General features: G+C 39.7%; 1 long non-coding RNA gene across 1 annotated transcript; it reads right to left on the bottom strand.

Moving 5' to 3' along the window:
- Nucleotides 1–3,034: 3,034 nt before the first annotated feature.
- Nucleotides 3,035–12,427, bottom strand: LOC130706517 (uncharacterized). Its single transcript, XR_009006746.1, has 3 exons — nucleotides 12,085–12,427; nucleotides 10,968–11,197; nucleotides 3,035–3,252 (listed from the first exon to the last, which is right to left on the bottom strand). It is a non-coding gene; the product is annotated as an uncharacterized LOC130706517 (long non-coding RNA).
- Nucleotides 12,428–13,302: the final 875 nt, after the last annotated feature.

Genomic DNA, 13,302 nt, shown 5'->3' on the forward strand with positions numbered 1-13,302 from the left:
CGTCCTGCTGGACAGCCCCTTGGAGAGGTCCCTCCATGGCACCAGCATGAGTGTTAGTTGTCTTTTACGCTGCAGAGTAGTTTAAAGGGTCAGTTACACTTCTGTTTTGGTCAATAAATGGAATAGAAAATGGGGGAAACTTCCATTCAAGACATGAAAAATAACTTGACAAAATTATTTATATACATTATTGAAAATGCTCACCTCTGTGTGAAAAGTGACAGAAATGAATACTTCCTTGAGATCTTTAATAATTGTGGTTGCTTGAATGGCTGCACCCTTAATGAAAAACTGGACTTTTTCTAATGGAAAGGGAAGATGCCAGAAAAAAAGAATTCTACACCATGCCCTAGATTTGGGGTCAGGAAAAGTCTCCTTGAGAATTTGTAATCACAAAGGTGTCCTCCTGTAGCTTTGGGGTTCATGTTAACACTATCATTATGGTCCAAAGAATTCCCTGTTGTAAACTTTCTTCCATGGTTTGATCATCATATTGTATTTACCAGTAATAAAAAATAGCATTTATCCTTTCATGATTGGAACTATTTTGTTAGCAGTAGAATTAGCCGCTCCTTGAAGCCCTCACAGGAAACACACTTGGAAACCTGACCATTAGGCTCTTAGCTCATTGAAGACCTCCATTTCTTCAAGTCTTCCTAAGTCCTTCTTGGTTCAATGTCTGTAATTTATTTTTACGTAAATACATTAAAGATATACTTGGCTTGAGTTACGTAGGTTTTTGAAAGGAATGTGTTTCTAATTTTTAACTATTTCCCTTTTACTGATTAGTTTCTTCTCACTCGGAAGGTTTCTAGGGAATTAGAAAAATAATTTCTTTCAACTAACACATATTTTTTCATCAATTCCAGTATGTGTGGTATTTGGGGTACCTAAGTAATGTTAAAAAAAATTAAAATTTGCTAAATGTTAAATATTTTTAGTATTTACGTACAAGTATCCGATTTCTGTTTGTGGCCTGTCTTTGGAGAATGTGGTTTTACTGTTCTTTCTGATTCCCTGTAAGTTCGATAAGAATTGGAGGTAAGGGCTGGTCAGTTATGCCCTATGACTGATTTTGAGGAGCACTCTGCTGACCAAGTCAGAGAGTTCCTGCTCAAGCCACGGTGGCTCAGCCATGGAAAGAGAAAATTCTGTGTTGAGAAAAATGGCCCCCAAGTGGCCAGAGTCATTTTGATGGTGGCAAAGGTTTGAGTTATAGAGACTCTCTCAGGGAACTCAAACTGATTTTTCTTCAATGTAGGTGACTTCGGTGACATCTTTTCAAAGTTCTCATGCATAAATAGTAGGCATACATCAGCTGAAGTGAACGGATGACCTTTTCCTACATGGGGCATAGTTCAAAGATTTTTCTAGGGGAGGTCACGGAAAGTTTAAAGGTCACCAGATTTCCACTGGGATTGGTTGACGGGAGGCCAAGCAGGGTGGCAACCAATGACACGTGACATGGGGTGCCTTAGTGACAGGCCTCCCTGCCTTGCATTTTGTCCAGTCAGATATGGACGTTGCCTGTGACATCAGAGAACGCAGGGATTATAAACCCGGCCACTGGCCCTCAGCAGCCTCATTGTCCTTCCCTCTGAGCTGTGGGGAAGGTGGCTCCGACATGGCCGAGCCTTGCCGTGAGACTTCTTCTGAGGAAAGCCTGGGCACCAAAGAGCCCACAGAGGCCGAACCAAAGAGCCCAAAGCAGAAGATGCCAAGGCGTTGTCGCCGCTGCTGCCCAGACAGTTTCATCACCTGTTTCCCCAGGGTGCTGAAGCAGGTTTTCACGAGGGCCTGGACATCTTCGAGCCCATCGCCGAGGAGGCTGCACCCCTGGCCAGCTCCACCAAGCGCTCCACCATCACCTTCAGAGAGATCCAGACCTCCGTGCCCCTGCTGCTGCCCAGGGAGATTGGCAAGCATGCCATGTCCTAGGCCACCAAGGCAGTCATCAGGTACACCATCCTCAAATGAGCTGCTTCAGAACCACCTGAGCCTCGCAAACCAAAGGGTCTTTTCAGAGCCACTCACTTGTCAGGAAAAGACCTGTAGCACTGAAGAGTCAGATTGACTCTAGTTTTTCGACCTGTGCCATACTACTGCCCATCACTAAAACATTTTGAAGTTGAAGTAAACATCAAACATTATCAGTTCTACTTGAATAGATGTCTGTAGTGCAGTTTGTTCCAACAAAAATTGTGACTATTCCTTAACCATACTGCATTTCATAACTTACCTCAACAGTCATTTTACTTCTAGGTCAGCCTTTATAGAGTTCCTTAAGGTCTAAATTATTTTTGTATTAATTTTATTTTGCATTTTAATTCTCATCCCCTGGGAGGATGTTGTGGAATTTACTAGAGATACTTTATGTGTGATATAGCCAGAGATAAAGTGAGGAAGCAAATAAGCCCACCAATACATCCCTCTTCAACCTTTTTCGACATGTCCCATAATATTAAGTCATCTAAATGCACACATGAGTACTCAAACATATTACAAAATAGCTACCTGAAACTTCCAAGAAACAATTCACTTTTTTAAGTCACTGGTTTCTGAAATTACTACTGGAATTCATTCAGATTCATACAATTTATTGTTTCCCAATCGAGAATTTTTTGATTTTTAGAACCTTCAGGACCTTGCAGGAACCTTCAGACCTTCAGGACCTGCAATTTTGCATCACTGGATGATGAGAGTATCCAGTGAGAGGAGCTCAGGCCCCACCCTCCACTGATGCAGCCGAGGAGGGACTGGCAGCCTGTGAGCCACAGCTATTGGTCCAAAGAGTGGTGGAGTGACCAGGCCTGAACCAATAACAGCCTTCCTGTGATACTCAACCCCGAGATAGAGTAGGAAGGAGGTGTGATAGCTTCCCTGTAGTTTTTCTGTTCAAGTACTTGCTTGGCACCATGGTGATTTAAGTACAGGCATCCAGATTTGGTAGTGGGACATGTCTCCATCTCCTTGCATCAAAATAAGAGGAGGATGTTCAGCAGTTAAGAGAAGTAAGATGACTCCTTCTCCTACCTCAAGTCATTTGAGTGTTAATGCTTATGATAATATTTATTTAATTTAACATCTGTTGTGTTCTCTTCTTGGTGCACTGACTTTTTTAGATTTGGTTTTTCTATAGGTATATTGCTGAATTTCAAGATAGTTAATAATTTTCCAATTCTTTTTCTTTGAATTGACCTCCAGTTTCCTCCATCAGTCAAGAGAGAACACACAGCCAGTCATGATGACCACCTACAGAGATGGGAAAGAACGCCATGCTTTTAAGAAGTTACATTGCTAGTGTCAGAAGAAAGGTAACAAAACAATTTTTATGGTTGAGCAGACATTCCCATCTTGAAGGAGATCTAGTAAATGTGAAATGCATATGTACACTACACGTTAGGGAGGGAAGGTGGAGGCCCAGATGGACACAGTGAGAGAATTTTATCTTGAAATTTTCTTGTCCTGCTTTAAAATATAAATTTGGTTTCATCATATGATAACTTTTCTAGATTTACTGCGCAGCTAACTCAGTTTTCCTAAATGCTGTATAAGCTTTTAAAAATATTCCATAATAATAATAAGCTAAAATCTTGATAAGGAGGATTATTTGTCCTAATTCCTGATCTATTGCTATCAAAGAGAGCTCTGGAAGTAAAACTGACCCTGGCATGCATGCAATTCTCAATGAAGCTCTTTCTAGTTTCCTGACCTGCCCTCATCTTTCTCTACAGCAAGTGGTTCTCTGTCAAATGCAGAATTCTACATGTGGGGTCTCTTCTGTGAGAGTCTTATCTCTCTTTTGATGAGTCCATGAAATTTTTGTAGTTTCTTCAGCTTTAGTCTCATTGTTTGGCTAAGGGTGATACCCTTCCAAGGTTTTTACATCCAAATCAATTGTTATTTTAACCTATCATATATGTTCAAATAAAACTCTTAACACTGGTGATAAAATACTGAACTTTAAAGCAAATTATAAAACATTTCAAAGGACTGAATCCCACAATATGTTCCTGCTTCACAAAGTATGAAGCTAGAAATCAATGTTTTTAAAAGAAACAATTAGAAAATCATCAACTTTGTCAAAAATCAGCAATATATTTTTAGAAAAATTATACAAGTGAAGAGGCACTGTGCCAAGAAAAACACAATGATAATATTAATATATTAACATTCACTTGAATATTACCATTCAAATTCTAGAAGAAAAGAAAAATCTTTATTTGCTGACCATCATCTTCTTATTCGATGCAATTGTCCAGAGACACGGGGCACTATGTGCTCTGGATTTATATCCTTAAATCACCAAGATGAAAAACAAGTAAAGTAACAAGACCAGCTGACAGAGAATCCTACACTTTCAGCCTCAATTTTCTGGCTGAATATCACAGGACGGCTGTGATTGGTTCAGGCCTGGTCACTCCACCACTCTTTGGACCAATAGCTGTGGCTCGCTGGCTGCCAGTACCTCAGTGGCTGCATAAGGGTGGGGCCTGAGCTGCTCTCACTGGATACTCTCATCATCCAGTGATGCAAAACTGCAGGTCCTGAAGGTCTGTGTTCTAAACATCAAAAAAATTCTGGATTGGGAAAGAATAAATTGTATCAATTAAGAAATAAGGAAACAATCCCATTTACGATTGCAGCAAAAAACACTGAAATACCCAGGAATAAACCTATCTAAGGAGGTAAAAGACATATACTCGGAAAAGTATAAGACACTGATGAAAGAAAGTGAAGACAGGAGACAGTGATCAAGATGGTGGAGTAGTAGGATGTGAAAGTCACTCCTCCCACAAGTACACCAAAAATACATCTACTTGTGGAATGACTCTCACAGAATATCTACTGAACACTGGCAGAAGACCTCAAGCTTCTGAAAGTTCAAGAAAATCTCCACATAAATGGGTAGGACAAAAGAAAAAAAGAAAGGAATCAGGATGGGACCTGTGCCCCGGGAGGGACCTGTGAAAGAGGAAAGGTTCCTATACCATGGGAAGTCCCCTCACCAGCGGGGAGATCGGCTGGGACTAATGGGAAGCTTGGAGGTTCGGAGCAGAGCACAGCAACTGGTTTGCGGCAGCCAGAACAGAGAGAGAACTGCACAGATGGTCAATGCCACAACCCTGCACTTGCCTGCCTGAGATGTGCATCCACCAGTGTGGGCAGGAGCTGGGTGCAGAAACTTGGGCTTTGGAGATCAGACCCGGGGAGATGACTGGGGTTGGCTGTGCAGAAACAGTCTGAAGGGGCTGGAGTCTGCTGCAACCGCTGCTGAGCGTGTACCTGGAGGAAACCTGGGCTCACCTTAGAGGCCAGGCACCATTGTCTGGGGGGTGTGCGAGGAGAGGGAAAGGACCCACCTTTGCAGCCTTTTCCCCTGCGTGTGCTCTCAGGTGACAGAACACCACCTACAGAAGCTCCAGGAGCAGTTGTGAGCCACCTCCTCTACCAGTGCAGGCTCCAGGGGCACACATGAGCAGCCACCACTGCCAAGAGCCCCAGGATCTGGCACCAGCTGCCGTATCTGCCCACCCCGTATCAAGGGGATAATGGCCAGCACATGCTGAGGAAAGAGGCAGCAGGCATCCATGCTAAAAACAGCCCTCGCAACAAAAATATCAAACCCACACCAGCTACACAGGGATGCTCCCACATATAAATAGCCCTCCAAGAACACAGAAGAAAACGGTTTCCCCTAAACTCATAGGGTAAGAGAAATATAAGTAAAATGAAGAAGCAGAACCACTCCCAGTTAAAAGACCAAGAGAATTTTCCTGAAAGAACAAACAATGCAACAGACCTCTTCAGTTTAATAGATACAGATTTCAAATAGGAGATAATGAAAATACTAAAGGAATTAAGAAAGGCTATTGACAGAAATGCAGAGTACTATCAAAAGGACCTAGAAACTATAAGGGGGAGCCAAGAAAAATTTGAAAACTCATTTGCTGAGATGAAAGCTGAGCTAAAGGCAATGAATAGCAGAATGAATAATGCAGAGGAACAAATAAGTCATCTGGAAGACAGAAGAATGGAAATCACAAAATCAGAACAGCAGACAGAAAGCCAAATGAAAAAAGAAATGAAAGCAATATCAGAGATCTATGGGATCACATAAAGCGTGCCAATCTACACACAATAGGGATTCCACATGGGAACGAAAGAGAAAAGGGGATCGAAAATGTATTTCAAGATATTATGGCTGAAAACTTCCCAAAACTAAAGAAGGAAACAGAAATCCAGGTACAGGAAGCACAGAGGGTTCCAAACAAGATGAACTCAAACAGACCTACACCAAGACATATTATAATTAAATGGCAAAATTTAAAGATAAAGAGAGGATTCTAAAAGCAGCAAGAGAAAAACAAAGACTTAATTACAAGGGTACCCCCATAAGGCTATAAGTTGATTTCTCTACAGAAAAGTTGCAGGCCAGAAGGGAGTGGCAAGATGTATTCAAAATCCTAAAAAGGAAAAATCTGCAACCTAGGATACTCTACCCATCAGGATAATCATATAGAATAGAAGGAAAGATTTCTCAGACAAGCAAAATCTAAAAGAATACAGCAATCCTAAATCTATTCTAAAAGAAATATTAAAAGGTCTTCTCTACACAGAAAAGAAGCAAGAATCTATAGGAAAGAGAAAATCACAATTGGAAAATAAACCACTTAAATAAGCCCATACACAGATTTTTAAAAATCAAAACACTTTTGGGAAAAGGATGATAACCACAATGAACAACAAAAGGATAAACAAGAAGATGCAAAAGAGGACATCAAAATCATAAAAGGTTGGGGAGAAGAGTAAGAAAATGTAGAGTTTTTTCTTTTATTAGAATGTGTTTGAGCATATATGACTCTCACTCTAAAGCAAGTAGATATAGGAAGGGGGTTAGACTCGAAAAACAGGGTAACCACAAATCAAAAACATCCAATAGATTCACTAAAACCAAAAAGAAAAAAACACAAGCATAAAATAAAAGGAAATTATCAAACTACAAAAAGACAAAGAAAGGAACAGAGAAGAAGCACAGAATCAACTGGAAAACAAGGTTTAAAATAGCAATAAATTCATATATATATATATATATATATATATTTATATATATATATCAATAATTATCTTAAATGTCAATGGACTAAATGCTCCAGTCAAAAGACATAGAGTGGCAGATTGGATTAAAAAAAAACAAAACAAACAAGAGCCTATAATATACTGCCTACAAGAGACCCACTTCAGGGTAAAGGACACACATAGATTGAAAGTGAGGGGACCGAGAAAGATATTTCATGCAAATGGAAATGACAAGAAAGTGGGGGTTGCATAGTCATGTCAGACAAAATAGACTTTAAAACAAAGGCCATAAAGAAAGATAAAGATGGACACTATATAATGGTGAAAGGATCAATACATGAGGAGGATTTTACACTCGTCAACATATATGCACCGAATATAGGAACACCTGAATACAGAAAACAACTACTAACAGACATAAAGGGAGAAATCAACAGGAATACAATAAGAGAAGGAGAATTTAACACCCTTCTCACAGCAATGGAGATATCTTCTATACAGAAAATCCATAAGGCTAGAGACATCCTAAATGATACAATAGAACAGTTAAACTTAATTGATATTTTCAGGACATTACATTAAAAAAACCAGAATGAACATTCTTGTCAAGTGCACATGGAACATTCTCTAGGACTGACCACATGCTAGGGCACAAAACAAAACCTCAAAAATTTAAGAGTATAGAAATTATTTCAAGCATCTTCTCTGACCACAAGGACAGGAAACTAGAAATCAAACAAGGGAAAAGAAATAAGGAAAAAAACGACTACATGGAGCCTAAACAACATGCTACTAAAAAACTGTGGGGCAACAAGGAAATCAAAGAAGGAATTAAAGGAATTAAAAAATACCTTGAGACAAATGACAATGAAAACACAACCATACAAAATCTATGGGATGCAGCAAAAGCAGGTCTGAGAGGGAATTTCATAGCGATACAGGCCTTCCTCAGAAAACAAGAAAAATCTCAAATAGACAACTTAACTAACCACTTTAAAAAATTAGAAAAAGAAGAATAAATAAAACCTAAAGTCAGCAGAAGGAAGGAAATAATAAAGATCACAGAGGAAATAAATAAAATAGGTATTAAAAAAATAGGAAAAAAAACAATAAAACCAAGAGCTCGTTCTTGGAAAAGGTAAACAAAATTGACAAACCTCTGGCCAGGCTCACTAAGAAGAAAAGAGAGAGAACCCAAACAAACAAAATAAGAAATGAAAAAGGAGACATAACAACTGATACTGCAGAAATACAAAAAACATAAGGGAATACTATGAACAATTATATGCCAACAAATTTGACAACCTAGAAGAAATGGACAAGTTTCTAGAAACATACAGCCCACCAAAACTGAATTACTAAGAAACAGATAATTTGAACAGACTGATCACTAGAAGTGGAATAGAATCTGTAAAAAAAAAAAAACAAATCACCCTGATACCAAAACCAGACAAAGACATCACCAAAAAAGAAAATTACAAGTCAATATCTTTGATGAATATAGATGAAAAAATTATCAACAAAATATTAACAAACTGAATCCAACAACACACACACAAAAGATCATACACCACAACCTAGTGGGATTCATCCCAAGTTCACAAGGATGGTTCAACATACACAAATCAATCAATGTGATACACCACATCAACAAAAGAAAAGACAAATACCACATGATCATCTAAATAGATGCAGAAAAAGCATTTGAAAAATTCAACATCCATTCATGAAAAAAACTCTTACCAAAGTGGGTATAAAGGGATCATATCTCAACATAATAAAAGCCATTCGTTTATGACAAACCCACAGCCAATATAACACTCAACAGTGAAAAGCTGAAAGCCTTCCAGCTAAAATCTGGAACAAGGCAAGGATGCCCACTCTCACCTCTTCTATTCAGCATGGTATTGGAAGTCCTAGCCACAGCAATCAGAGAAGAAAAAGAAATAAAAAGTATCCAAATTGGAAGTGAAGAAGTAAAATTGTCATTATATGCAGACGACATGATACTATATAGAGAAAACCCTAAAGACTCCACACAAAAACTACTAGAGCTGATAAACGAAGTCAGCAAGGTAGCAGGATGCAAGATTAACATACAGAAATTGACTGCATTTCTTTACACTAACAATGAAATATCAGAAAGGGAATGTAAAAAAAAAATACCTTTTAAAATTGCACCCCCAAAAATAAAATACTCAGGAATAAACCTGAGCAAGGAGGTGAAAGACTTATACACTGAGAACTATAAAACATTAATAAAGGAAATTGAAAATAATTAAAAATATGAAAAGATATCCCATGCTCTTGGAGTGGAAGAATCAATATTGTAAAAATGGCCATACTACCCAAAGCAATCTACAGATTTAATGCGATCCCAATCAAATTACCCATGACATATTTCACAGTACTAGAACAAATAAACCTAAAATTTATATGAAACCATAAAAGACCCAGAACTGCCAAAGAAATCCTGAAGAAAAAGAACAAAGCAGGTGGCACAACCCTCCCAGACCTCAGACAATACTACAAAGCTACAGTAATCAAAATGGCATGGTTTTGGCACAAAAAAACATATATGAATCAATGGAAGAGAATAGAGAGCCCAGAAATAAACCCACACACCTACAGTCAATTAAACTTCAACAAATGAGGCAAAAGTATACAATGGGAAAAAGACAGGCTCTTCTGCAAGTGGTGTTGGGAAAGCTGGACAGCTGCATGTAAATCAATGAAGTTAGAACACACGCTCACACCATACAGAAAAATAAACTCAAAATGGCTGAAAGACTTAAACAGAAGACATGACACCATAAAATTTCTACAAGAGATCATAGGCAAAACATTCTCTGACATAAATCATACAAATGTTTTCTTAGGTCAGTCTCGCTAGGCAATAGAAATTAAATAAAAAATAAACAAATGGGACCTAATGAAACCTACAAGCTTTTGCACAGCAAAGGAAACCATAAACAACATGAAAAGACAACTTATGGAATGGGAGAAATTTTTGCAAATGACCTACAAGGGCTTAATTTCCAAAATATACAAACAGCTCATACAAATCAACACCACCACCAAAAACACAAATCAAACAATGGGCAGAAGACTTAAATAGACATTTCTCCAAAGAAGAAATACAGATGGTCAATAGGCACATGAAAAGACGCTCAACATTGCTAATTATTAGAAAATGCAAATCAAAACTACAATGAGGTACCACCTCACACGGGTGAGAATGGCCATCATCAAAAAGTCTACACACAATAAATGCTGGAGAGGTTGTGGAGAAGAGGGAACCTGGAAATTCCCTGGCAGTCCAGTGATTAGGACTCTGTGCTTTCACTGCTGAGGATGTGGGTTCAATGCCTGGTAGGGGAACTAAGATCCCACAGGCCACGTGGCGTGGCCAAAAAAAAAAAGAAATTTTAAAAGGAGAAAACGGAACCCTCCTGCACTGTTGGTGGGAATGTAAGTTTGTACATACATTGTGGAGAACAGTATGGAGATTCCTAAAAAACTAAAAATAGATCTATCATATGATCCAGCAAACCCACACCTGAGCATATATCCAGAGAAAACTCTAATTCAAAAAGATACATGCACACCAATGGTCATAGCAGCACTATTTACAGTGGCCAAGACATGGAATCAACCTAAATGTCCATCAACAGATGAATGGATAAAGAAGATGTGGTACATATATACAATGGAATACGACTCAGCCATAAAAAGAATGAAATAATGCCTTTTGCAACAATATGGATAGACCTAGAGATTATCATACTAAGTCACATAAGTCAGACAAAGACAAATATAATATGATATCATCTATATGTAGAATCTAAAACTACATGAAGGGAAAAACAACAAGTGAGCTATCACACCTCTTTCCAACTTGATCTCCGGGCTGAGTATCACAGGAAGGCTGTTATTAGTTCAGCTCTGGACGCCCCACCACACTCTGGGCCAACTGCTTTGGCTCGCGGGATGCCAGTCCCTCGTGGGCTGCTGCTCTGGAGATGCTGGTTACACCTGCTGTCAGTGGATGATCCCTTCATCCGTGCACAACTGCAGTTCAGTCAAGATTTTTGGATGAAAACCGAAAAGGGAAAGACTGCAAAAAGTAAAAATAAAAAAAAAAAGATTCGGAGAAATATGAATTAGGTACAAAGAAATTTCACAAGTTATGGTGCTTGACTCTAGAAAATTAGTTTTCTCTCAGTTTACACTGCTCTGGGGTCCTATTTTATGTATTTAACTGAATTAGGATTTGAGATATGTTGAAGGAGAATAAACGGGTAGGTGTGGTTTTTATATCTGTTACTGCATTTTATCGGCTACTATATCCCACATAAGAATCTCTGGATGATACTGCTATATACAGGTGGAAGAAATGGCAATATCACAGTCCTCACACCGAGAACACAAATGAAAAATGGTTACTCATAAAATGATTAAAAATAATTCATCGTTAACAAATTTAAATTTCTTTTATTTAGCATGATTTGGTTTCCTAAAATACCTCGCATGGAGGATAAATATAAGAGAGGTTGGTTGGGGGAAAAAAAAAACACTCAACAATGTCCCTATTCTTTAAGAAACCACCAGAGGAGAGAAAAGGAATCAATTGGAAATACTTAAAAATTAAGATCAAATTACTTTCAGGAGCCTAAGATAATACAATCAAAAGCGTATTTAAATGTATTCATGGAGAAATAAGTTACAGAAATTGAACCAAAAAGGGACTTTAGAAGAATTGAAGAAATGTGGGTCATCAGTGTGGTTTCCTCCCCAAATGACTAGGCTTCCAACAGTGTTTCCTCTTGGACTTTTAAGGGACAGCTAATCCTACCACTAAGAAAATGGTTTCAATCATGAAGGGGAAAAAGCTAATTTTTATTACTAGAAAATGGAATGGAATGATACAACCAGTGAAAATAGCTTACTACACCAAATTTCCGAAGAGTTCTTTTTACAGATGAGTTTATAAAAAAATCTTACTTGAAATACTCGTCATTAACTTCTTGCCATATTGTTGTTTTTTTGTTTGTCTTCCTTTTTTTTTAAAATTGGGCCCGCTGCCGGTCAAGCTTCTGCTGCCTCAGGTTGCTGCCCTCATCATCTAAGACACTGTAGGGAATCCAGTCGGAACGCGGCTTGCAAGTCATGTCTCTCGGGGGCCGGGCGGCAGCTGCGGCTCCGGAGGCCGGGGCCCGCGGGGGTCGGCGCGGGGGCCCTGCTCAGCTCCCGGGCCGCCCAGAGCCGCATCCTTCCGGGCCGGGGCGTTGGGCCCCGCCGAGGCCCGCGCTGCACGCCAGGGTCCCGGCCGCTGGCTCGGCGAGCGACCGCCTGCGCGGCGCGACGGGCGAAGCGGCGGAGTGCGCGGTGCCGCCGCGGGCGTGCGTGCGCGCGCGTGCAGGCGGCAGGAGAGGCCGTCCGCACCGCCCGGCGCCGCTAGAGGGCGCTCTTGCCACAATTTGATGCACGGGACAAAAGACAGGTCTGGTACAGTCTCTGAATTCATATCATTAAATCACCGTGATTAACAGCCAACCAGCAAAGAAACCACAGTGAATGAAACGTTCCGGTATACTCTGTAATCTCTAAAGGCCGAATTTCCCAAGAAGGCTCTTATTGCTTTACACTGTGCCACAGTCTAATATTTTGGCCCAATCGCAAGGAATCACATCCCTTTCTCCCCTCAATCTCAACAGCTGCACGTGCCGGGAAGACTCTTTTTTGCTTCAAGCCCAGGACAACTCTTCACACTTTGAGTCCATGGCTAGGCCTCAGGAGTTGCAGGCTTTTCATTGGCTGAGCCGATCCAGAGTGGTGCTTCGGCTGCTCTGATTGGATGCTTCCAGCATCCCCACAAGATGCCAAGGTACATGTCAAGAAAGTTTCTGTTTTCAAAAACAGGAGAATTCACTCTTGGGTTTAGAAACCACCTAAGATTAATCTGAACCAGTCAGATTAGTAACTTTAGTTTCTTCCACCTTGGATATGTATTTTTTCTTGGACATTTTGCTTTAATTATTCCTTTGCTGTTTTTGGGTCCTCGATTGTGCTTTTAAATGATTTCCCTGACACTAGTCATGTTGAAAACGTTTGAATGGGGTATGTTTGTCCTTATAACACTATTTTCTCAGAGTTGATGCTTATCATTTTTAATTTACGCAGTAAAGTTCTTTCCCTTAATTTATCATTTCAGTAAAGCAC

Source organism: Balaenoptera acutorostrata, chromosome X, assembly GCF_949987535.1.
Source record: "Balaenoptera acutorostrata chromosome X, mBalAcu1.1, whole genome shotgun sequence".
In the NCBI taxonomy this organism is placed as follows: domain Eukaryota; kingdom Metazoa; phylum Chordata; class Mammalia; order Artiodactyla; family Balaenopteridae; genus Balaenoptera; species Balaenoptera acutorostrata.